The sequence below is a fragment of the Notolabrus celidotus genome, chromosome 3 (assembly GCF_009762535.1).
Source record: "Notolabrus celidotus isolate fNotCel1 chromosome 3, fNotCel1.pri, whole genome shotgun sequence".
NCBI classification, from domain to species: domain Eukaryota; kingdom Metazoa; phylum Chordata; class Actinopteri; order Labriformes; family Labridae; genus Notolabrus; species Notolabrus celidotus.
This window is the reverse complement of record NC_048274.1, coordinates 29297177-29320932: the sequence shown is the minus strand read 5'-3', so window position 1 is coordinate 29320932 and position 23756 is coordinate 29297177. Positions and strand designations below refer to the sequence as shown.

General features: G+C 40.7%; 1 long non-coding RNA gene across 2 annotated transcripts in view; it reads left to right on the top strand.

Annotated features, from left to right (window-relative positions):
• LOC117810960 overlaps positions 1–23756 on the top strand; it is a 135313-nt gene that overhangs the window by 66549 nt on the left and 45008 nt on the right. For both annotated transcript variants that reach the window (XR_004630888.1, XR_004630889.1), the window contains exon 2: positions 19728–19931. This is a non-coding gene — a long non-coding RNA (uncharacterized LOC117810960). The remainder of the gene's footprint in view (positions 1–19727; positions 19932–23756) is intronic.

The following is a 23756-nucleotide window of genomic DNA, read 5'->3' as shown; positions in this document are numbered from 1 at the left end:
AACATGAGCCTCGTCAAGAGTTCATTTGTAGAATGACTTGCCTTCTTAATGTGTTTGAGACCATCAATTGTGTTGTTCAGAGGTAGGGTTAGTACACAATGGATAGCCCTATTTGACTACTGTTGTAATGCAAAACCAGATTATTTCATAGTTTTGATGTCTTCAGTATTAATCTACAATGTTGAAAAAAATTAGAATAAATAAAAACCATTAAATGAGAAGGAGTGTCCCAACTGTTGACTGGTAGTGTAAATCAGAGATTAGATAAGCATTGCAGATAGCTATTGTGCTGTCTGTTTCCGATGCTTCAAAATACTTCCACGTATCCAACATGTCGAAGCTTGTTTTTGACGTGTATGAGTGGTTGTTATGTGCGCATGATTGACGCGTCATCTTATCACCCGAACATATTGGCAGAAATTTTCCCATTTGTCGATACAGATAATTGATTTTTTAAGCTTTTCCTGCGGATACCAATATTATGCCAATGATATGCATCTACGCCTTGTCTCTATCAGCCCTGTTTTAGTGCTACTGTCAAATGATAATTTGAACTTTAGGTTCTTCAGTTGGTTGTAATGTTTGCAAAGCTCTACATGTTTGTCTGGGGCTTCTGTTTTTAGATACAAAAGTACAGCATTAACTAAGAGTATGTATGCAGAGTGCTTAATCATGCTGTACATCCATTGTTACAGATGTTTCTTGTCAGTTGACCTCTGGAGGCTTTTACCAGTGAGGCATTAATAAAGGAACACAGGGAAATAGGCACAGAAATTACACAGCGTTTGAACTAAAAGATTGAGACGACAGTAATGCCAGTATTACTGTAATTAGTCGGCAGCAGCACAGCAGGTATGTCTGTCTCTTCAAATCACAGCTGTCCCTTCAGCCTGCCTGTAAATGTGTCTAACATTACAAAGCGGCTGAGGCTCAGCTGTACACAGAGAAGTGTTAAGAAACATCGACTGGGGGGGAATCTGAAACTGTGAACGGAGAATTTTGACACTTTTATTTTCTAATCCTGACTGTCTTTATTCCTTTATCTCTGTTGGTTTCACTAAAGAACAAATGGATGTTTCAGGAAGTTTTACATGAAAATAAAGCCTTAATTTTTATCAAGGAATCATACTGAGATCAAGCTTGCACACAACAACAACAAAAAGTACTCTATGGGAGAAACATAGAAACAAAAACTCACAAGAGCTGATGTTAGCAGTATCAGAAAAAAATGATTAGTGTAATAAATGTTTCAGCAATCAATGATGGTCAACTATCAAAATAGTCGTTAGTAGCAGCCTTAGATGTAATATTCTGTCTTTGCACAATTGTCAAATGAATATAAAGTTTAAATGGTTTGAACATCATCAAATGATGTTATTAATTTATAATTAATTGCAAGAATATGATTGTTTTTTAATAATTAATATTATTAATTTTATCGTAAGCTATTTAGAGAGAAGAGTGTTGCCACAAGATGGGTGCACCTTGCTCTGTACCCAGCATGCTTTGCGCATTCAAGCAGTTGCTCACTTCTTAAAGCGCCGCCTTTTGGATTAAATACCTTAACACATTAGTATTCTTCAGTCTGCATTGTCTTTATTTTGGTTGCGCTAGTGTGCAGGATGCAGCTCACTTTTTAAGAGACATCAAATGTGTTAAAAGTGTGTCCTTAACGCCAATTTTCACAGTGTGTGATATAATGTAATTTAAATGTCAAAAAACATGATAATTTGAGTCAAAGAACATGATAACAAGGTGTCTGTGTGAGAGTGAGGATTTCTGTTTGGCTCATTAATCTAAACTTACCTCACTAAATTACCTCGTCTTCAATCACAATAACACTATTTACAAAGATGTAGGCCTGGTAAACTACTTGCATGGACAGCTTATTTAGCTTGAGGCCATGCAGCTTAATGAAATCAGTCCAGTCAAACACCTAACGTTTATTATTTTGTATCTTTTTTATCATGATTTCACATTCAAATTTGTATGAAGTGCTATTTTTTAGCATGTCACTCTGACCACATTATGTTTCTCTTGTATAAAGATGATGGTTTAAGACATTACATAACAACCTGACAGTAATATGAGCACAATGTAGTATCACTTCATTGTAGTATCCGTTCAGGCTCAATGCGGTGGCATCATGAAAGCAGAGTTTAAAAGATCCAGAACAAAAAAAAACACTCTTCATAACTCTTGAGACTTCTTTAAAGGCACAAAGTCACACAGTTTAGTGCAAGGGCATCTGCCTGCAGTGCTTTAAGCTCATTTCTTCTTATACGCTGAATCACTGAAAAATCATTGCCAATACTCCAGTTCTATATTTCTAACAGATAACTCCTCTCCTGGTTTTACCTTGAAGATTTGTACTTTAAGAAGAGTTTCATTTGAGAGTAACATGTGTGGTTCAGCTCACAGCTATGCCCTTAAATTGCTTTTCACCTTCAGTCTGCGTCTAGCCGCTCGAGAGGACACTATTAACCTCCAATCACTAATGTATTATACTTTATCCTCTAGCCAAGGTGTCTATTTAACGTACAGGAGGCACACTCCTCTAAAATGAACAAGCTGCTTAAAAAGAGTCTCTCGTTTTTATTTATCTTTGTGTGAAAGCAAGTCCTTTTTTTTCAGGCCTATTAATCATTCCAACAAACTTTTTCTCCGCTACATCATCCCACGGACGTGTACATCCACTGCCTGTAGTTCTACTCAGGAAACGTAGAACAGGGCAAAGGTGCAGAGTCTAAAAATATGAGTGGATTTCTCAACAGGGTGGATTTGCTTTTATTTGTTTTTGTGTTTTCATTGTTGTTGTCTGTAATACATGAGACTCTTTCATTATACTCTTATAAATAAAATAACTTTCATATTGGAGGTCCTCTTCTGACCATATTTGGTTTTGCAGTGTTTTCTTGTTGGTAGTTTCCAGAACAAGTAGAAGAGATCAGTGAAGATCCCCCGCATACTCTGTGGTATTGTAGACTTTTAGAGGAGGGCCACGTCACAGCTCTCCACTCACATCATGATGCACTGCAGTTTGCTCTTGGATTTGGCAGAGGCACTGGGGGAACCAGGCGGTTATGAAGGAGGTGGTGATTGATTGTACTATATTGGCTGTGCAGAATCACACCACTATAATATCCCTGAAGAGGGCGGACTTCGGCTCTGTGAGAAGAACATACAGTTTATCCTGCCTGGATCTCCCTGCTAATGGAGGGGATGTGAGACTTTAAGAGGAGGGAAGTTAGGAGAATTGCAGAGGTGTATGATTTAGTGGAATTCAGAGCTGTCTTGGATATTTAAAGAATTGACAGCTACGTTTAAACTGAAGAGCAGGTCACACGTTCAGCAATACATCCACTAACCTAAAGTCTCTTGTGTTGCCTCAGATTACCTTTGCTGCAGCATGCCGCCCACAGTGCACAGTAAACTAAAGCAAAGTAAGGTAACCTTATATCTACTGCAGGTTCATACACAGAATTATTAAAAACGCTTCATTTGAGACATGAAGACAACAAAATAGACTCTTGTTCACATTCTCCCTTGTGTGTATGCTAAAGTACATTGATGTGCTGCGTTGCTACTTCGCATCCTGTATATGGCTAGTAAATCTTGCAGCCAGTGAGGGTTCTTCTGGGGGTTATATAGACTTGGTAGCTGTACTTTTAGGCCTGGGGCAGAGTGCACCATCTGGGTGTAAATTCTTGTTTCTTGCACAGGACTTCCACCAGATCCGTATCTGGTCCATTTCCGATCCGTGCTCTCTCGTCCATCTACACCCACCAGTTGTGTTTTCAGAATGCAGCACGGAGCAGAACTGACGGACAGCTGGGGTCATGTGACTGTGGTTTTCCCGCAGTATCACTGAATCAAGGATTCTCCTTCTCCTCTCCTCATCCATGTTGTCTTTCTGGTCCTCTGAAAACCTCTGACCTGTTGACTCCAGGCCTGGCTCCGCTCATCATGATGGTTTGTTGTTGTAGTTAAGTGAAATACGATCTGGTGATAACACAGTGTTATTCGGAAAAATTAAAACATTAAATTAACTGGATGTTTCATTTTGTTTTGGTGCCTGACTTCCTGTCCCGCTCCATCTGCTCTGTTGAGATTGATGCATCGTGCTCTGGCATTTGGCAAAAATAGAAGTCTTGCGTATCTGATCCGTTGTGTTCCAACCTGCTGGATCAGAGACACAGCCGGAGCGCAACGGAGCAGATGCAGTGGAAGTTAACACATTGACTAAAATAGAAACCTTTCAGATCCGGTGCTGTGATGGATCGAAGACAGACCGGCCATGGATCTGGTGGAATTTGGCCGTTAGCTATGACCGACTTCTTGACTGGATTACACCAAATCCACCAAGCCTGAAAGCCAGCTATGACAGAGAACAGTCATAGCTGGGCCCGGACGTATCCCGTTCACATGAACGTTCACAGAAGTAACACTTATCTCCAATCTCCTCTCCGATCAAATTATCTGTTGAAGGTTTGGTTGGCACAAACAAAATAAAAATAAATTATAGATTTTGAAATACTGAAACCATATAGAATAAGGATGTAACAGCACCGTCACAATTTCATGATATGTGTCTTGATAACACCGTGGACCTGTGACTCTATGAATCAATGGTTCCTCCAGGCAAAAAGTGTAGTTGTGTTTCAGCTGTAGTGGAGCAGGACGGAGGGAAGTTGGAACTACAAAGACCATCATCCTTTGTGCTCTGCTTGCTGTCTCAGATGCAGTTCAGTGAAAATTACGGACACCTGCATTAGTGGCGAGGGACAGACAGATGATTTTGAAATTGTGAATGTTTCAGCGGTTTTTGAACCTGAGGTGATGAAGCGTTTTAGTTTCCCCGTGTCATGAAATGAGAAAGGAGAAAGGTGACAGACAAACAAACTACAAAATGCAGACACCGCCAAACTGCAGTGACCTACACACCGGAGAGTATGAGTAATTTGAGCAGCTACTTGGCAATCACCACCCCGAAAAGAGTCACGAAACAAAAATCCAGCCAGGCCAAAAGACGGGAGAGGAAGTGTTTACAGCCTCACTTCCCCAAACAGTGCGAGAGCTCACATAATATATCACTGAAGATATAGCAGAAGACCTACAAACATTTCCTGTGGTCGACAGCGAAGGACTCAGAAGGTTAGTAAACACGCTGGAGACGGAGCATAAATAAGTGGCATCACCTTTATTTCAAGTCTTCATTTGTGCTTTTTAAAATATCACAAACATACCGTGGACTTGTTATCTTGATATTATCATATGAGATCTTCATATTGTAACATCCTAAATATGGATTTGTATGCAGAACTTAGAAACATTCTCACTGCAACGCTAAATAACACCAACCTAAACAAACAAACAAACAAAAGCCATGGATGAAGGAAATGGGGAAGTCCGTAACCAAACCTGTCTCAGCAGGAAGGCATTGACAGTCCAGAGCTGACAGCCTTAATAGCACAAAACCTGAGAGCAATCAGCAGCTGCAGGGTGGAGACAGCGCTGCGTCTCTATCTGACACATGCCGTGGTTGAGGGGAGAGCTCTTTAATTAATTCAAACAGGGCATGCTTGCCAAAACAAAACCTTAAAATCAGCTATCTGTCTGAGTAGTCTCTGATCATGGGTGACTCTCTCTCCTTAATGCCCTGTCATTAATCATTCTGTAAACAAGACATGCTCCATCACAGTTTTGCGACTGTGACTTTTTCACTTTACATGATCTTATAGGGTGACGAGTCTGACTTTCTAACTTATACCTGCTCATAGACATAATAGTTGTACCCTAGTGTCGCACAAACATGATCTAACTGGCGCAAAAGGCACTTTAAGTTGGTCGTGACTTTGGGCTCTAAGTTGCAAGTGAGGTTACACTTAGGCATTTGCACAGCTGGTGCCCTTGAGCCCTCATTCAAACTTTGGATGTCTCTGTGGCTACAGACTGTTTGTCTTAGCTGAGTTTTGTTTTCAGGACTGAGTCCAAAGTAATTTCGCTGTACTTGCTTGTGATGAAATGAGTCTATTTACAGCCTCAGTTGTTATTACTTCCATTGGAATGCTTTTAACAGGGCCAAATGCACCTACAGTAGGCAGTAATATGCACAATCATCTGCAATTATCAGCATGTCTACAGCAAAGTAAGCAGCAACAGGCCAATGTTCCCAGGCCTTGTTTGTCATGGTAACAATGATTTAAGAAAAGGCTCATAGAAAAGATTTTGCACTTGCTATTGATAACTGTTTCCATCTATACATCCGTTATCTTGACTGCTCATCCTGATCGGGGTCAGGGGGGGGCTTGAGCCAATCCCAGCTGACTTCGGGCAGAAGGCAGGGTACACCCTGGACAGGTCGCCAACCTATCACAGGGCAAACATGGAGAGACAGACAACCATTGACTCACACACTCACACCTACGGGCAGTGTAGAGTGACCAGTTAACCTGGTGAGCGTGTTTTTGGACTGTGGGAGGAAGCCTGAGAATCCATGCATGCACAGGGAGAACATGCAAACTCCACACAGTAAGGCATCTGCCTGACCAGGGACCCCAACCAGGAACCTTCTAGCTGTGAGGCAACAGTGCTACCCACTGCACCACTGTACAGTCTCTCCTACAATCCAACTTTGAATTTTGGAATTATCCCTTTAACATAATTTGTCATCATATTCAAATATTTCAGACCTCTGTTACGTCTTATTTTGTGACAATATTGGGATTGCAGCCTTATCGCAGTAACATGGTTGCAATGAAGGCAGCATGCATGCTTGATTTTAGAGTGATACATATTTCTAAGTTTGTCAAATAATGTACTCTTTGCTCAGCATTACACTGATCCCATTTTATGTACAAACCCTTTAATCAGGCAGCTTTTATTTAGTAAGATGTTAACGCTCAAAGTTCTGATTGACAATAAAATGATGGTCATCATATGTTTGAAGGATGCTTGTTAGTCTCATGCAGGTGGTGCCACTTCAGCAGTCCAGCTTTTGTAAATACTATTTATGTGACACTTAAAATTACTCAAAAATCTTCTCCTCTTCTAATTGCTGTTTTGCTGAATTCTGCATGTGTTTTGCATAAAACCAGGCTCATTTTTTATGTCTATTACAGCTTTTATCACACACGCTATGTTGATCCTTGTTGTAACCCTCTTCTGGTGTCAATTAGGTTCTTGTTGCAGGCAAACATTGTCAGATGAGGCACATGGAAGTGAAAATGAGGGGACTTTCAGCATAAGAGACTGGAGGTTTTGAAGGCTTACGATGACCCATATGGACTCTTATGGCAGTGTCACAGGTTTTGTACAGTCTGTTAGATCTTAGAAAGCATATTCTGTAGCGCGTCAAGTGCAGTGAAGTGCTTCTTAACTTGTTTAAACTTGCTATATTATTTGCATATGAGCTCTTTGGAAACTGCAATGTGACATTTAATTAAATCTATGGAGAAATCTTTCATATCCTGCACTTGAAGTTGGTAACTTTCATGTGCTGATTTGCAGAGGAAAAGGGAAAATGTCAGTTATGTTTGCAAATTAAGTTCTGGCCTCATGCTGTCAAAAAGAAAATGGTGAGAAACGTCATGACTGAAAATATGATTGCTTTTTGATTATCATTTCAAAATACTAAACAAAAAGCACACCATGTGAAATAAACACATGATTACTTACCACTTAACTTCTGCCTACAATTGAAGAATATAAAATGAAAGACATAATAATTATTATGTACAGTTTATCATCTCATTGCACATCAGCAGTTAAATCAGCATGACCGGCTGTTTTAGTTACACTAACTGTGTGCACCCTGATGTGTGCACCATGCTATGACACTCAACAACTTGTGATGATAATTATCTTACCAACAATGCGTCAACCCCATGATTTCCTCCATCATTTCTGGAAAATGAGGACAAAGCATCACTGGAAAAAGGTTCAGTTAGCTGCAGGAGTGGGGCTTAGAAATAAAACAATGTTGATGTAGAATAATGATTTTAAAATGGAGAAACTTTTGGTCAAAATATGTCGATCCAACAGCATTTCATTTCAGCAGAAATATAATCTGGAGTTATTTAGTCTTTGCTGATTTGCTGTCATATAAGGCAGGGGTTCCCAAAGTGTGGGTCGAGACCCCCTGGGGGTCGCGAGACACAAATGGGCGGTCGTGAGATGTCTTCCAGAATGTTTTTTCTTTTTTAACCTATCAAAAAATGTCACATTTTAACCCATTATAGTAAAAAATATTGACAATATTGCCTTTCTTTTTCTCAGATGACTCCTCTGTTTAGGGTTAGTGAACAGTTAATTATCAAAGCATCAGTAGCAGTAGGTTAATTCACAGCAGCACAGGAAACAGCCACATGCTCATGTACAGTCATGGACAAGAGTATTGGCACCCCTGGAATTTTTCCTGAAAATACACAATTTTTCCCAGAAATTGTTGCAATTAGAAATGTTTTTTGTATACACATGTTTATTGCATTTATGTGCACTGGAACAACACAAAAAACTGAAGAAAAAAGCCAAATTTGACATGATTTAAACAAAACTAAAAAAATGGGCGGGACAAAATTGTTGGCAACCCTCAACTTAATATTTGGTTGCACACCCTTTGAAGAAATAACTGAAACCAATCGCTTCCTATAACCATCAACAAACTTTTACACGTCTCAACTGGAATTTTGGACCACTCTACTTTTGAAAATTGCTCCAGGTCTCTCAGATTTGAAGGGTGCCTTATTGCAACAGCAATTTTGAAATCTCTTCACAGGTGTTCATGGGATTCAGATCTGGACTCATTGCTGGCCACTTCAGAACTCTCCAACTAGGGGTGGCAACGGATCAAAAAACTCACGGTTCGGATCGGATCGGATCACGGTTTTGAGTCACGGATCGGATCATTTTTCGGATCAGCAAAAAAAAAAAAAAAAGAAAACATGACAAATACAACTTTGTCATCCATTTATTTTGTAAAACACTTTTAAACTTTTGCCCATTAAACAAAAACAACATTCAACTCAAAATGTACTGCATGTGCAAAGCACCCTATCTGTGGGCCCAGTCCTGCCTCATTCACTGCATTTCATGGCATGGCATGGCAAGTGAAGGAGCAGAGGAACTTCAAAAGTTTCACTCCATTCTTCTTTCATTCACTGATTTTCACCGTCCACTTTTCTTTTTGCTGCAAACTGAACACCCCATTTTCGTGCATTCTAGGGTCCCACAGCTGGCAAAATGCCAATATGCGAACTGCTCCAGAAACGAAAGTGAAAGTTAAAAAATGCACTCAGCATTGGACTCTAAGTGACCCAGTAACAGCCTGTCTGTGTATCGTTGACATGCAAACAAGTCCCGGTAAACACGCAGTGACCCGACCAAAACAGGAGGTTTTTCAAGTTCCTCTGCTCCTTCACTTGCTATGACTACTGCTGCGCTTGACGAGTGACTATGGATTGAACATGCAGTCATCACGTGAACACGCGCAACTGACCCGCGGACCACGTCCGTGCCGAACCGTGGAGAGGCATCCGTACGGATCACAGATCACGATAATCCGTTGCACCACTATCTCCAACCATTTCTTGGTGCTTTTGAGGTGTGTTTGGGTCATCGTCCTGCTGGAAACCCATGACCTCTGACGCAGACCCAGCTTTCTGACACTAGGCCCTAAATTGTGGCCTAAAATCTTTTGACGGTCTCCAGATTTCATGATTCCTTGAACACGGTCAAGGCCCCCAGTGCCAGAGGCAGCAAAACAACCCCAAAACATTTTTGAACCCCCACCATGTTTGACTGTAGGTACTGTATTCTTTTCTTTGTAGGGCTCATTCTGTTTCTGTAAACAGTAGAATGATGTGCTTTTCCAAAAAGCTCTACCTTAGTCTCATCTGTCCACAAAATGTTCTCCCAGAAGGACTGAGGCTTACTCGTGTACATTTTTTCAAATTCAAGTCTGGCTTTTTTATGTCTCTTTGTCAGCAGTGGGGTTCTCCTCAGTCTCCTGCCATAGCCCTTCATCTCATTCAGATGACGACGTACGGTCCGAGCTGACACTTCTGCACCCTGAGTCTGCAGGACAGCCTGGATTTGTGTGGGAGTTGACTGAGGCTCTTCCACCATTTGAACTATCTTGCGTTGCATTCTTTTGTCAATTTTTCTCTTCCATCCAAGTCAAGGGACATTCGCCACAGTTCCATGGGTTATAAACTTATTGATTATATTACGCACAGTGGACTTGTAACCTTGATTGTTCATATTTTCCACAACTTTTCTTCTTAAGTCCTCAGACAATTCTCGGCTCTTCTTTCTCTTCTCCATGCTTGTATGACACACACAGGCACACAACACAAAGGTTGAGTGGACTTTTATATATTCTAATTGGCTTCAGGTGTGATTGCTATATTGCCAGCACCTGTTACCTGCCACAGGTGGTTTTAATGAGCATCACATGCTTGAAATAAAAAAGTTTACCCACAGTTTTAAAAGGGTGCCAATAATTTTGTCCGGCTCATTTATTGAGTTTTGTTTAAAATTATGTTAATTTTGGCTTTGTTCTTCTGTTTTTTGTGTTGTTCCAATGCACAAAAATGCAATACACATGTATATTCCAAAAACATTTGTAATTGCAACAATTTCTGGAGAAAGGGTGTATTTTTGGGAAAAATTCCAGGGGTGCCAATACTTTTGTCCATGACTGTAGGTAGGCTAATTTTCTGCAGTGGGGTCGCAAGTCTTTGGCACCTTTATATTGTGGGTTCTGGCTGAAAAGTTTGGAAACCCTTGATATAGGTACATGCCCACTTTCCACTGCAAAGCATTGTTAGAGTTTTGTTTTTCATAAAAGAGCAAATAAAGAAAAGTAGTTAAGCTGTGGTGTATGAGAGTGATGGTGAAAGTCAGCCTCTGTTATCTTCCCAAAGAACCGGTTGACAAAAATTGCAGCATGATGTCAATTACACTGACAGTGGCAGCTCAGATTACTGCCCCCTAGAGCTCTGGAAAAACACAGATTTTAAATGATTCCTCTGGTTTAGATTACAGGCAGCATCTGTATCAGAGAGGAGAACTCCACGGATAGTACAGCTCCTTTTATAGCCTGAATGATGAACTCTTAATGAATCCTAATTTTCTTACAAGCTATGCTCTTTGAAACAGGCAGAGCTAATGTCAACAGTAGCTTGAGCCTTCCCATACATGCTGAATCTGCAGTATAGCACCAGTGGTAGTGCTGTATGTGAATTTCTATTAATCATTCGAATCAGTTAAGGTCATTATTGTCTAACAGAAACAGATAAGAGCCTTAAAACTATGAGATGGAAAACTTTGGTGCATAATTTACTGCCTGACTGCTTCTTTCAGGCCTTGGTCATTATCAGGAAACTCCTTAAACAGGCAGAATTAAGGATGTGCACGTTTATTTGATTCGATGATGGGCAGCAGAACTACTTGCGAGTTAAATTAATTACATAGCATTTATTACTACAGGTCCACAATTTCAGTCATCTTGTGTCTAAGCATTAACGCTGCCTCAGCAATAGTCAGAGCTGCAGCTCCAGTTGCCATAATGCCCCAATGCTCTACTCCTTGGATATAAACAAGATGACATCTCGTGGAATGTGGCCGTTAACCTGCAAGTAGGACCAAAGGCTCTGCTAACATTAGCCATACTCAGCAAAACACTTACACAGGACATCCACCAGATCTGTGTCCATTCCATCTCCGATCAGCTGCTCCGTGCTCTCTTATCCGTCAACACCCACCGGTTGCGTTTGCGGAATGCAGCACGGAGCAGGTCTGCCGGACAGCTGGAGTCATGTGACCAAGGTCACGCAGCAATTACTGAATCAAGGATTGTCCTCCTCACACCATCCATGTTGTCTTTATGGTCCTCTGAAAACCTCTGACTCGATGATTCCTGCCTCTGCTCAAAATGACCTTTGGTTGTTGTAGTTAAGTTAAAAACAATAACAGAGTGTTTTATTCTGAAAATTAGCCTGATGTTTTCATTTGTTTTGGTGCATGCTGATGTGTCGTGCTCCAGCATCCACCAAAAATAGAAGTCTTGCGTATCCTATCCGACTTGCCAGATCAGAGAAACGTGTGATCCCTTTAGCTGTTGTTGAAAAAATGTGTATGACCTTGTCTAAAGGTGAGTTTTATCTTACCTTCAGACCAGTCGGTTAGTTTGAATTCAAATTTCAGTTCAGAAGACTTGGAAAATAGTTGCCTTGGAATATCCAACGCCACAACCCTGCTTTTGCATTGTTAAAAATGTACATATGAGATCAATTCTTCTGTAAGTATGCAGAGATGTGTATTTTACCCATACTGGCTTCTCAAAGGGTAAGTTAGGTACATGTCTCACATGGAATGAAAATGGGTTTTTACTAGGATCTGCAGCGGTCAGAAATCATACAACTAGTCTGAGATGGACCATTTTTCCACTCATACTTCATGCATTACACGAAGATATTTCCTCCCTTCTGCTGCTTGAAGCTAGGGTTGGTAGTCATGGAAAACTAGCATGAATTTTACTGTAGCATTTCCTCAGGACTCCGCCTAACCAGGGGTGCACTCGCTTGGCTGGAAGTGAAGCTTTCAGCAGAGTGTCTGCTCCCTGGTGGCTGGCTGCAGTATAGGTCAATAAAATCTGTCTCCCCCATTCAAATGAATAGGGGAGCAGTCAAACTTTAAAAAATAAACACACGTCGTACGAATGTTTCTCATATCCGTATGCTCTGGTGATATGTAGTTAGTATTTGACTGTTTTGTGTTCAAGGCCTCTTTTTCCTGAAAAGTTTCATTTTCGTTAGTTATTGGAGGTTAAAAAACGGGTTTTACCATAGACTGTAAAAAATATGGACGTAGTATCCGTGACGTCACCCATCTGTTCCTGAGAGCTGTTTTGAAGCAAATCGACGGCGGCAGCCATATTGGAAATGCGGAACTCAACCAGGCAGAGTGTGACGTGGTGTGAGCCTCTTAGCCAATGGCTGTGTGTTCCCGACCGGGAGTCACGTCAGTCATGTCCTTATTTGGGCAAAACTCGTAATCCTAATATCTTCTGAACCGTCACGTTAGAAAAAAAATCACTCCCCGTACAGTGTGTGCCATTAGAGAGATTAGCTTCATAGGGCCAAGCCGTTTTTTGAACCAGGCTGTAAACATGTTTATTAATGCTGCAAAGATCGTCTTTTTCCCATTCATATCTATGTAGTTTCCGGTGTTTCTGCAGCCAGCCTCAAGCGGATTCTCGATGTATTGCAGTTTATAGCACTTCCGCATTGACTTCATCGTTTGAGACCGGAGTTTGCCGCTTGGGTTTTACTTACGGGTTTCCTTTGATTCACAGCCGCCATAGAGGGAAACTTCAAAGGACTCACAGCATCTGATGACGCTACGCTGTAGGGCGGAGATCGTTACCGTGGCAACCACAAAAATTCTGTGGCTTCGCAGGCTTTGGCTGCACAATGGCTGCGCCCAGGAGCAGGACTTTTTTGGCTTCAGAACCGTACAAAGGGAAGAGGCGGAGCAACGCTGTCCATTTTTATTTACAGTCTATTCGTCTAACCCCTCCCCCCCTCCCCTTGTAGCTCCTCCAAATGACGCCCCTGCTCACATGCACGAGCGCCGCTGATTCGCGACCATATAATCATCACTGATTAAAAACCGGTCCTCAGCACATCGTTTGTGTTTGCACTACGTCAACTCATGTCTCACTCAGCGGTAAGAAAACACCAGAACATTATCATAGTGAAAGTTAAAAGTACAAACAAACATGAAATGTACGCGCAGGAAGCGGGCAGAACGGCAGGACGGGATTTGATTGGTTTCATGTTTTGGCTCCTGATGGCAGGGATTGGTTGGTGTTTACCCAGGTTTACTCCGGCTGTAGATATCAGCTTTTTTTCGCTCTTTTTTAAGAACACATTATGTATTGATTGCCATCGGGAAATAAAGATAATTTTAACCAGTATAGCAAAAAGTGATCTAAATCTGACTACCAACCCCAGCTTTAATATATTTATAGTGTTTTAAGTTATAGTTTTATTCACAATCATTTTACTCACAGGGATAATCAGTGATCACACATTTCTTATAGCACACTCCTCCAGAAGTAATAGCAAAACATAGCTTCTTCAAGTGCCTTTAACCTTATGTGTTTTTGTTCTGGCCCATTAAAAATTACCCATCATGGCTTTAACCTGGTCCAGTCTGCAGTCACAGGGGCCACATGGATCAGCTCTCACCTGTGTTAATGTTTAACATTGTCTCAAAATAATTAGCTGGTGGACTACCAACCATAAATCAAATGGATAACAAGACACACACACACACACACACACACACACACACACACACACTGATACAGGTCAAAGGTCCCATAAATTACAATGCTGCAGTGTGTTTGGACCAGTGGATATGAACAAGGCACGCCTTTCAATTATGCTGCCTTCCCCTCCCCTCCCCACACACTCCGTTATTTCTCATGACTCAACAAGAAGAGACAAAAATGAAGTGCAAGGCTCTGTGTTGTTGTTTTTCTCACATTGGAGATCATTGCTGCAGTGGACTCACCTGCTGACTTTTTCACAGTGCTGTGTCATAAACAAATGTTGGTATCAACCTCCCGTTCTTTATTTTTACATGCATACATTTCTGTTGGCTATAGCGTGAAGTTACACTTTCCCCCGCCGACTGAATGGTTAAGTTATTGATGATATCTGTTATTAGTCGCTGAGTCGCTTGCACTGTGCGTGAGCCACTCAATGCAGTGGATTGTTGCATGTGGATTTTCTTTTGAATGGCGAACAGCTTAATATTTGAAGGAAAATACATCCTGTCGATGTGTAAATGTCACAGTTACACAGATGTACAGTATGTGAATAAGAGCAAGCCTCCAAGAATCTTACAAAAAACTGTTAACTAAAATGTCCAATGGATTAAGCAGTATTCCCTTTTTTATAGCTATATTTTGGGGCTTTTATGTCTTTGTTTGTAGAGAATATGACAATAGATAAAGCAGGAAACAGGGAGAGAGTGGAGAGTGACATGCAGGGAAGAGGCTGTAGGCTGTAATCAAGCCTGGCTTGCCGCTGAAAGACTGTAACACACTGTGTATGAGGCGTGACTTGACCACGAGGCTAAACCGACACTTTGACAACTTATTTTTGCTGCTGTTTTTTAATTACGTCAATGAAAGTCAAACATATATACATACATATATAATTTTTGTTTTAATGTATTCTATTTTAAGTTGTTTTTATGTACAGCACTTTGTGTTACAAAGTCATTCAATGAAAGCGCTTTAAAAATAAAGTCTTATTGATTGATCAACTTGTCAAGAATATTGACATAGAGTTAAAACCTGCTCCTCACTTTTTCCCAGAGGCCTAAAATGTATTGTAAATTGTTAGTTTTGTCAAACTAACAGACAAAAAAATCCAAGAATTGTAATGAACATACCAAGACGAGCAGATTATCCCTTTGAAAAGCCTGAACCAGTAAAAAAAAAAAATACCATCATTACAATGGATTAGTTAAATAAAAAGTTAAAACTGGAAGAAATCAAGTAGGAGCAGTAAAATTAGCTGAAGCCATGAAAGACATTTTTTTTTTTTTTTAATTCAGAGTTATTGATTTCTGGTGGTATTCACACAAACTCCTTGTCCTTGCCTGTTGCCTACCTTTCTGCCAAATTTTATGGCGAGTTCCTCCAAACCAACCACAGAACAAATGGAAATGGAAACAGTTTTACCTCCAAATGGCAATAAAAAAAGAAGCACAGCAGACCTGCCTGCTGATCCCTCCACACACCAGCAAGAACCTTCAAACAGCAAAGCTACAGAGAACTTTTGTACCCAGACTCCTCCACAGTGTAAGAAGAGGGCCATGAATGCATCAAAGTGCAGTTTTCCCAAGGTGATCATGCTCAAGCTCGGCTTTGCATGTGCACTTGGCAGGAAACAAAACCACTGAGAAAGCCGGGGAGATGTAATTTGTATGTATACAAATGTCAAAATGTCAAGGCATGTAATCCTTTCAAGAGGTGCTGAGGTCTTTGGTTACAGCTTGGCGTAGCTCCAGACTTTAACACCACAAAAGTGCTTACTCCAAGTTCTGGAGGTGAACGCTGAGTTGTGATCCCACTTACCTCTTCTCTCTCTTTCTCACTCCCCTATGCTCTCTCTCCCTCTCTCTCTCTTCGGCTTTGAAGGGATTATTTTGATATCAGTACATATGGATTTACAGTAGGGGAGTACTGTACATCCATAGTGGCATTTTCCATTTTATTTTCATGCTGCAGCATAATTCAAAGCTATGAGTATGTGGGGGAGCTGCGTGGCGTATGTAAAGAAGAAATAAATAAAGCATGTTATAAAACCTTGCAGCTCAAGTCGTACCACCTTGACCTGTTAACCCCATGGTGCATTTTCTTTAGGATAGTTGCATCACTCATAGATCCATGTAAACATCTGAGCCTGTAAGCATGTAAGCTGACAGTATTTATTCAGTGGAAAACCTTACGCAAATAATTTTCCCTCTAAAGCCTGATTTATACTTCTGCGTCGAATCAACGGTGTAGCCTACGCCAGAGGTCTGTGCACACCTGTACCTACGCAGAGGCCTACGCACGTAACTGACGTCCACCTCCTCCAAAATGTAACGTCCGCTCAGTGGCATTGTGTTTCCAGCATTTACAGCACTTCCGATATCTCAGCTCATCGGTCGTACATTGGCCATGTATTTCATCTCCTCCTCTCTATTCTTCCCTGTAATCATGTCTGTATGATAAACAGCAACATGTATCAGCTGTAGATTAACATAACAAGCTCTGAATCGCTCTGGAAAAGTAAACAGAGATCGTAGCAGGGCTGGAAGCAGGCGACCGGCTATCAGAGAGACCGCACTGCCCTCAGGCGTTTCGGCGGAGAATTGCTGCGCAACACAGACACAACGACGCACATGTATGTGGTGCTCATGTCCGCGTCGGCCCCTGCTGCGTAGGGGAGATGCTGAAATGTAAATCAGCCTTAAGTCATGAAGGAATTATTTACCTTAGTGAAAATGTGATCAACATTTTGAAACTAATAATTGCTTAAATTGTCCTCCAAGCTCCACGAATGGCGCAGCGCTTATTATCACACTGCAGAATGCATGAATTTCCCCTGCATGTTTTAAATTAACATTTAATCACGGATAATATGAATCTCTGATTCCTTTATGATTGATTCATCAGGTCCTTATTGTGCTCAGACTGTAGGCTTTAAATAAGTATATGTAACCCATGGTCATCTCCCATGACATTTTGAATAAAATAAAAAAAAAGTTTCATACATTTAACAAACGCTTTGGCGTGTTCCTTGTGGTCGTTAAGACTTTTTAAATTTCCACCCTCATAACGCCCTCTTGGGTTTAAAGCCACGGTCGGTCCTCTTTGTAAAGTATCCCTGATCAAAAAAAGAAGCGGAACACTTTATTTGATATTCTATGTATTCCTCCACTTCTTTTTAAAACTTCTGTCCAACGTCTATACTCCTACCGCTCCTCTGTCTTCTTCTACTTACAGCAGCTGTCGCTAGGCAACAGCTCATGGCTCCATTAGGATATTAATATTTACATAAAAACTATATTCAGTAGTCTGTGAATAGGCAATAAGATATTAAGGTTGTACGTATTAAGCAGTTATTTAGTGAGATTGAAGTGTGTGTATGCTGTGAGGGACATTTCTACCAGTTCATAAAGTGTAATGTTATTATCCAAAGCTTAATAATCTCTTAAACTGCATTTCTACGTGTTCAGTTATGTGTTCATTCACACAGAGATTACAAAGAAGTGATCTAAGTGCAACATTTTCAAACTAAAATCAGATCTACTGTAGGTCAATTGGTAACAAAAACCCTTATTTACAAATGTATTCAATACAAAATGAAGTCCATTAATGTCCCCATAGATTCATAAATGTGTACAAAACAGTTCCTTTAAGTCTTTCAATGCTCTGATAGAGCCTGTGATAAAAGCAGTGAGAGGAACATTTAATTCATGTTTATTTTGGCGCCCCCTGTGGTCAAAGTGATGCATCTTTTCCCTCAGCTGATCCCGTCCGGTACTGTACATGCATATGTCACATTCACTGAGGAAAGAAAGTCCTGCTTCCCTACAACTGTCTGACCTTCTACTCACTGTAAAGCTTTACTGTGGAAAAGTTGGAAAGGGCTCCTTCGGTGAGATGTAAAGCACTTAATGAGAACCCGGCAGCTGACTTATAAAATGATTGTATAAAAATAGTCAATGTTCTTTCTGATTGTCTGGTTGGCTTTTGTATGACAGAAAGGGCTCAGGATGAAGTTGAGTCTCTTTCAGAACTACTTCAAAGTAGTCGATGGAGATGAGAATGGATTCATCAATGCATTGCAGTATATATATGTATTTTCCCAATTCAGTATCGATTTAGACAATCCTGGGATTGATTTTTCCTTTTTAATGAAGCCCTGCTTCTGTGGAGCACATTCACATGGTTGTAGAGAGACCCATCTTGACTACATTGTTGTGTAGTCAACAAAGACACTTACACTAGCAGACCGACCAGGAATAGGTGATGGGAATCCGATCACTATCTGCTCTTGTTATAATTTTGTATTTTACCAGGAGTCTCCCATATGACACCCAGTATGTGAAACTGCAAATGCAAGGGCTTCTGTCTGCAGGCCTTAGGCTCAATCATTATTCTGTTATGGCATTCGGGGACAGATAGTGACTTAATTGACAGTTATTTTAATGAAATCTTGGAGATTTTACTTAAGTTTAATACGTGAAGCCAGATTGATCTGCTAAAATGCTGATTCAGCCATGTTTCTTTTAACAACCCGGGAACTGTACAAAGATTATTTTTATCTCTGTAATGTTCGACATCCAGTGTGGCTTTATATGGATATCATCTTGTCTTTACTGCTGTAATCCCCACTCCTCCATCCCACCTGCTGTGCAGTAGCTGTAGATAGTAAAACATGCTCATCACAGCACCATATTAGCAGTGTTCTCTGTCTGAACACTGGCTGTCCCTCCGCTTTTCAATAGTGTTTGAGATTTTACAGATTCCTCTCAAGTCTTGAAGGAGATGGGCCATCCCTCCAATGTTTTAATTCCCTTAAAAGACAGCCTGTGATCTGAGATTGTCAGGCCAGGCCCCTCATGGACATTTTAAATTCCTGGCGGTAGTCCATGTACAGTAGTTGGTGATTGAGCTATTGCCATAGGGCCAAATGACTGTAAGAGTCTTGCCAGGGGAGCTTAAAAAAACATCTTTAAACCCTTCTATTTAAACAGATATTCAGAATTTTAATCCTTTTAATGTCCTTTGAGTTTTTCTCATTTTTACTTTGAGCTTTTCTGCAGTTTTAATTTGAATCTAATTATTTCTTATATGGAAATTTGGTTTGTCTTTCTTTTTAGTTTTGTTCCTGTTCTAATGTCATCTATGATCATTAAGACTGTTGAAACATGTGATACAGCATTGATAATAGTAACATAAATATTGCAAAGTGACTTCCTCACTAAACACTGCAGACCTTTCTTGCAGTCAGGGAGATTGTAAGTTTTATTATTCTGTTGCTAACACATCTTGTGACCTGTTGGTACACAGTTTACTGAAGCAACAGCCAGGAATTTATCAAGTATGTAAGAGCAGGAGAGCTGATCAATAATTCATTTTGTCTTTGCAGTTATAACGACATAAACAATCAGGGGTGCTGGTGGCCCTCGCTGCTACATTAGCGCTCTTACATTGCAGGAGCCAGAGCGAAGCAGCAGCCTGTCATTTGAATGGCTGAACAGTCGGGAAGTCGTCTGCCAGCTCATCAAAGCGTGGAAAAGGGCAGAGACTGTCGCTGTCGCTGCCACTGCCAGCGGTTCCTCTGCCAACGCAGGTAACCACATGTTTAGCATAAGACACTGCATTTGAGCTCACAGCATCTGCCCCTGTAGAAGCAGGCATGCTCCTCTGATTGTGTAAGACTCTTAAAACCACAACCATAAAGTCCAGGGGTCTCATTTATAGAAGAGTGTGTAGAATCCCTACTAAAAGAGTACATACTCAGAAATCCCGGAAATGGCGTGCGCCAAAAATAATTCTGATTTATAAAACCGTTTGCACGCAAACTTTATGCAATGTTCCGTTTATAAATCACAAACCACCTTGAGATATGCGCACGTAGTTCAGCCTCTTGTTCCGCCCTTTTCATGCCCACATTCAACCATTTACGGTCAATGCAAAGCACTTTATGAATGAACATGCATACAAATGAGCCGGAAGATCAAAGGTTCTCACGGTGAATCACGGAAACAACGGAGAGGAAGACGTAGAGAATAAAGTTTCTGACACACAAACCGTGGTCCTCATGAATGAAGCGGAGGTCAGAGAGCATTTATTGTTTGTTTCTTACTGCAGGAGGGACACAAAAGAAATACAAATAAAAATAAAAATGTCGAGTTACTCCACGTCGCTGCAGCGTGTATCCGTCAGCAGTGCCAGAGCATCCGTCATTCATCATTACGCACGGTCTCACTGCAGTGTTTCACGTTTACAGGACACACACTTTTATTTCACATTACAGAGAGCTCACGTCCTTCAGAGATCTCCTCTCTGATATTATTTGACAGAAGTTTGATCCGTGAATATAAGTATGTAAGTTAATGCGTTTGTTTCATCACGTGCAGCTTGGCCTGCGCTCTGACTGATGAGGTTGATAGGTAAGATAATAACTGTGAGAACCAGTCATGGCTTTACTCCACACTTTTTTCATTAACACAGTAAACACGAGCAGGTGATGAAGATGTGATCAGTGTGTGAGGCAGCCGGGGCCGTGTCTGTGCGCTCCGCGTGCGTCGTACAGCAGTCTTTATTAAAAGTAGAATGACACTCAGTGACTCTGCACAGCGTTAGAAACATTGAAAACATGACTGTCACTTGGTTGTTTTACGTCTTCTGATGTTACCTTGGTTTTACCTCCCGACGAACACGTTAGGATACGGCCCGTGTGTTTCCTCTACACTTTGGAGAAATGTGATGGTGAGACAAAGCTGATTAAATATTTGATGAACTTTAAGACAAGCTTTTATCTTTTAATGAAAGCTTATTGGAAACGACTCACAACAGACAGACATACACATAGAATATGTAGATTTTACTGATGATGGTGATGCGGGTCTGTTAATGTTGTTATTCAATAAATGAAATGTGTAAAATGCATTAAAATATAATCTGACTTCAGTTCTCCCTCTCACCAACTGCGTCACCAATTTCCCCCTGCCTCTAAAATGTACGTACGCCTGGGTCAGAGATGGCTTACCGGTAGTCACATTTTCACGTCATGTTTGTTTTTATAAATCACAAACTTGGCATGAAAACTGTACGCCAATTTCAGGTCCTGTTTTGTGCGTAAGCAACGTTTATACATGAGACCCAAGAGCATTTGGCCCAAAGGTTTATCATCAACAGGATGAAAATCCTTGAAATGTAATTGCAGAGACATTCCATTACCATATTAGTTCTTCCTGGTACCAGCTGTGGTACCTACACTTGAGTAGGGGAGAACAGGGTTGGTTGTCACACGGGTTGGTTGGCACTAGGGGTGAGCCCGACTAAGGATTTGCTTAGTCAAATCTGATTCATCAGATTTTGTCCATAGTCGACGAATAGTTGAATGTTTGTTGTTTTTCCTTATTGACCCAAAGTCTGCATGATGGTGACCGCATGACAATATTACACATAACCCTTTACAATTAAGAGACTTGTAGCTTAAAGTAAAAGGGACAGCAGAATATTATAAATATAAAACTTAGATTATTTAAATCTATATTGCAAAAACAACGAGGTGATGGAGAGAAAACTCAAATAAGGCCACCATCCGTTAAACATGGAACAACGCGCCGTTATAGAATAAGGAATCAGGAGATATTTAAACAGTGTTCACACAGCTGAGAGCAGCGCTGCGGAGGGTAGTTTGTCCAACTTAAGGCTAAACATGTTTATAATGTTCAAAATCAAACCTGAACCAGCTAAAGGGTTTTTAAATCTCTTAACAGAACCTTTTAAAACAGTCTTTCATCACGTCTTTGTCTGCGTGAGTCTTTTCAAATTGTACATGAGGAAAACCATCATGTGTACGGGCAGAAGTGCGCTCCTTGCTTTATTGACTGTAAATCCTGTCTTTGAGAATATCCTCTCTGATGGTGTGGAGGTGGATGGGATGCTGTGGATTGTTTTTGAGGCTTTGCGCAGCTTTGGGTATCTGTCCTCGTTCTTTTGGCCCCGTACAGTTTTTGTGTGGTCCGGTAATCCTTGATCTCACAGCCCTCTTCATGAAGCTGCTCCTCATCTTCATTACTATATTTAGGATCAACTGAAGTTTTATTTCCTGACATTTTGAGCTACCATAAACATAGACAGATTTAAAGACCAGCTGAGGTACGTCTGCTCCACAGCTCCCGCTAAATGGGAGAGTCCACCTTTAATTACCAGGGGAGATTTAATTACCACTTTAAGGAGATTTAACACTTCAAAAGCTGTTCTCAGAATTACATTAAATATGTCTATATTTATATCAAAATAGGATACATGAGACACTATTTTTACGGGAAACAGGAAAATAATGTAAAATTAGACATTGAGCACCCCCATGGTTTGAATGGAATGATCCATGTTTTATATGCAAATATTCGACTATGAGATTGGCAGTCGACTAAGGCTCGTTAGAAGGAATCATTGAATATTAGACTATTTGGGGTCACTCCTCGTTGGCACACTCGTTATATATCGCCACCAGAGACCACTGTCTCTCAAATTGGGGTATGGACATTTCCAGAATTAGGATCAGGGCTCACCTACATAGTCTTCTCTGGAGTAAGACAGCTGAACTTGAGGTGAGAGGATTTTTTTGTGTTTTTCATGTAAATTGTAAATATTCAGCTCCTCAGTATTTTTCTTTTAGGCTTTTAAACAATTGGTTTCTAACAAAACAAGTGTTACCCATACAAAGTGTGAGGGGAAAGCTATATTTAAGATTTCTATTAGCTAGCTAACTACTTGTTAGATGGTTGTTAGGATGCTAGCAAAAAATTCCAGTTGGGGTTGGTCGTCACATTCTCTTTGGGGTTGGTTGTTACATGTGACAACCAACCCCAAAGAGAATGTGACGACCAACCCCAACTGGAATTTTTTTCTATGTTGGCAAAATCATGCATGGTGAAATTAGTTGGAGCGTGCAGACCGTACATTTGCCATCACTGTAACTCAGACAGTGACTGCATGTAGCCTAGTTGAGTAGGCCATTATTGTTCGGCCTATTTGTTTTGTTCTTTATGTTGTTATATAGGCTGGCCTAAAGATGTGTTTCCTGTTCATGTTCCTTGCTCATTTTATGTTAAAATGAATTAAGTTATGTAGGTCTATCACTTGTTGGTGCAATTAAACTTTCAGATTTAGTTCTGCCTTCTTGCCTTTTTTAAAAGATTTTTTCCATCGAAATACCATTGTGACAACCAACCCCATAGTGCGTGACAACCGACCCCATAGTGTGTGACAACCATCCCCATGATGGGGTTGGTTGTCACAATGTGTCAGAGTGTCTTTGATAATTAATTGCCTCTTTGTTACAATGAGTTGGAAAATGAGAGGGATACACATTTCAAGTCAACACCTTAAGCTTCAGTTTAATTTAGGAATGACTATTGAAAGGTGTTTTGATGATGAG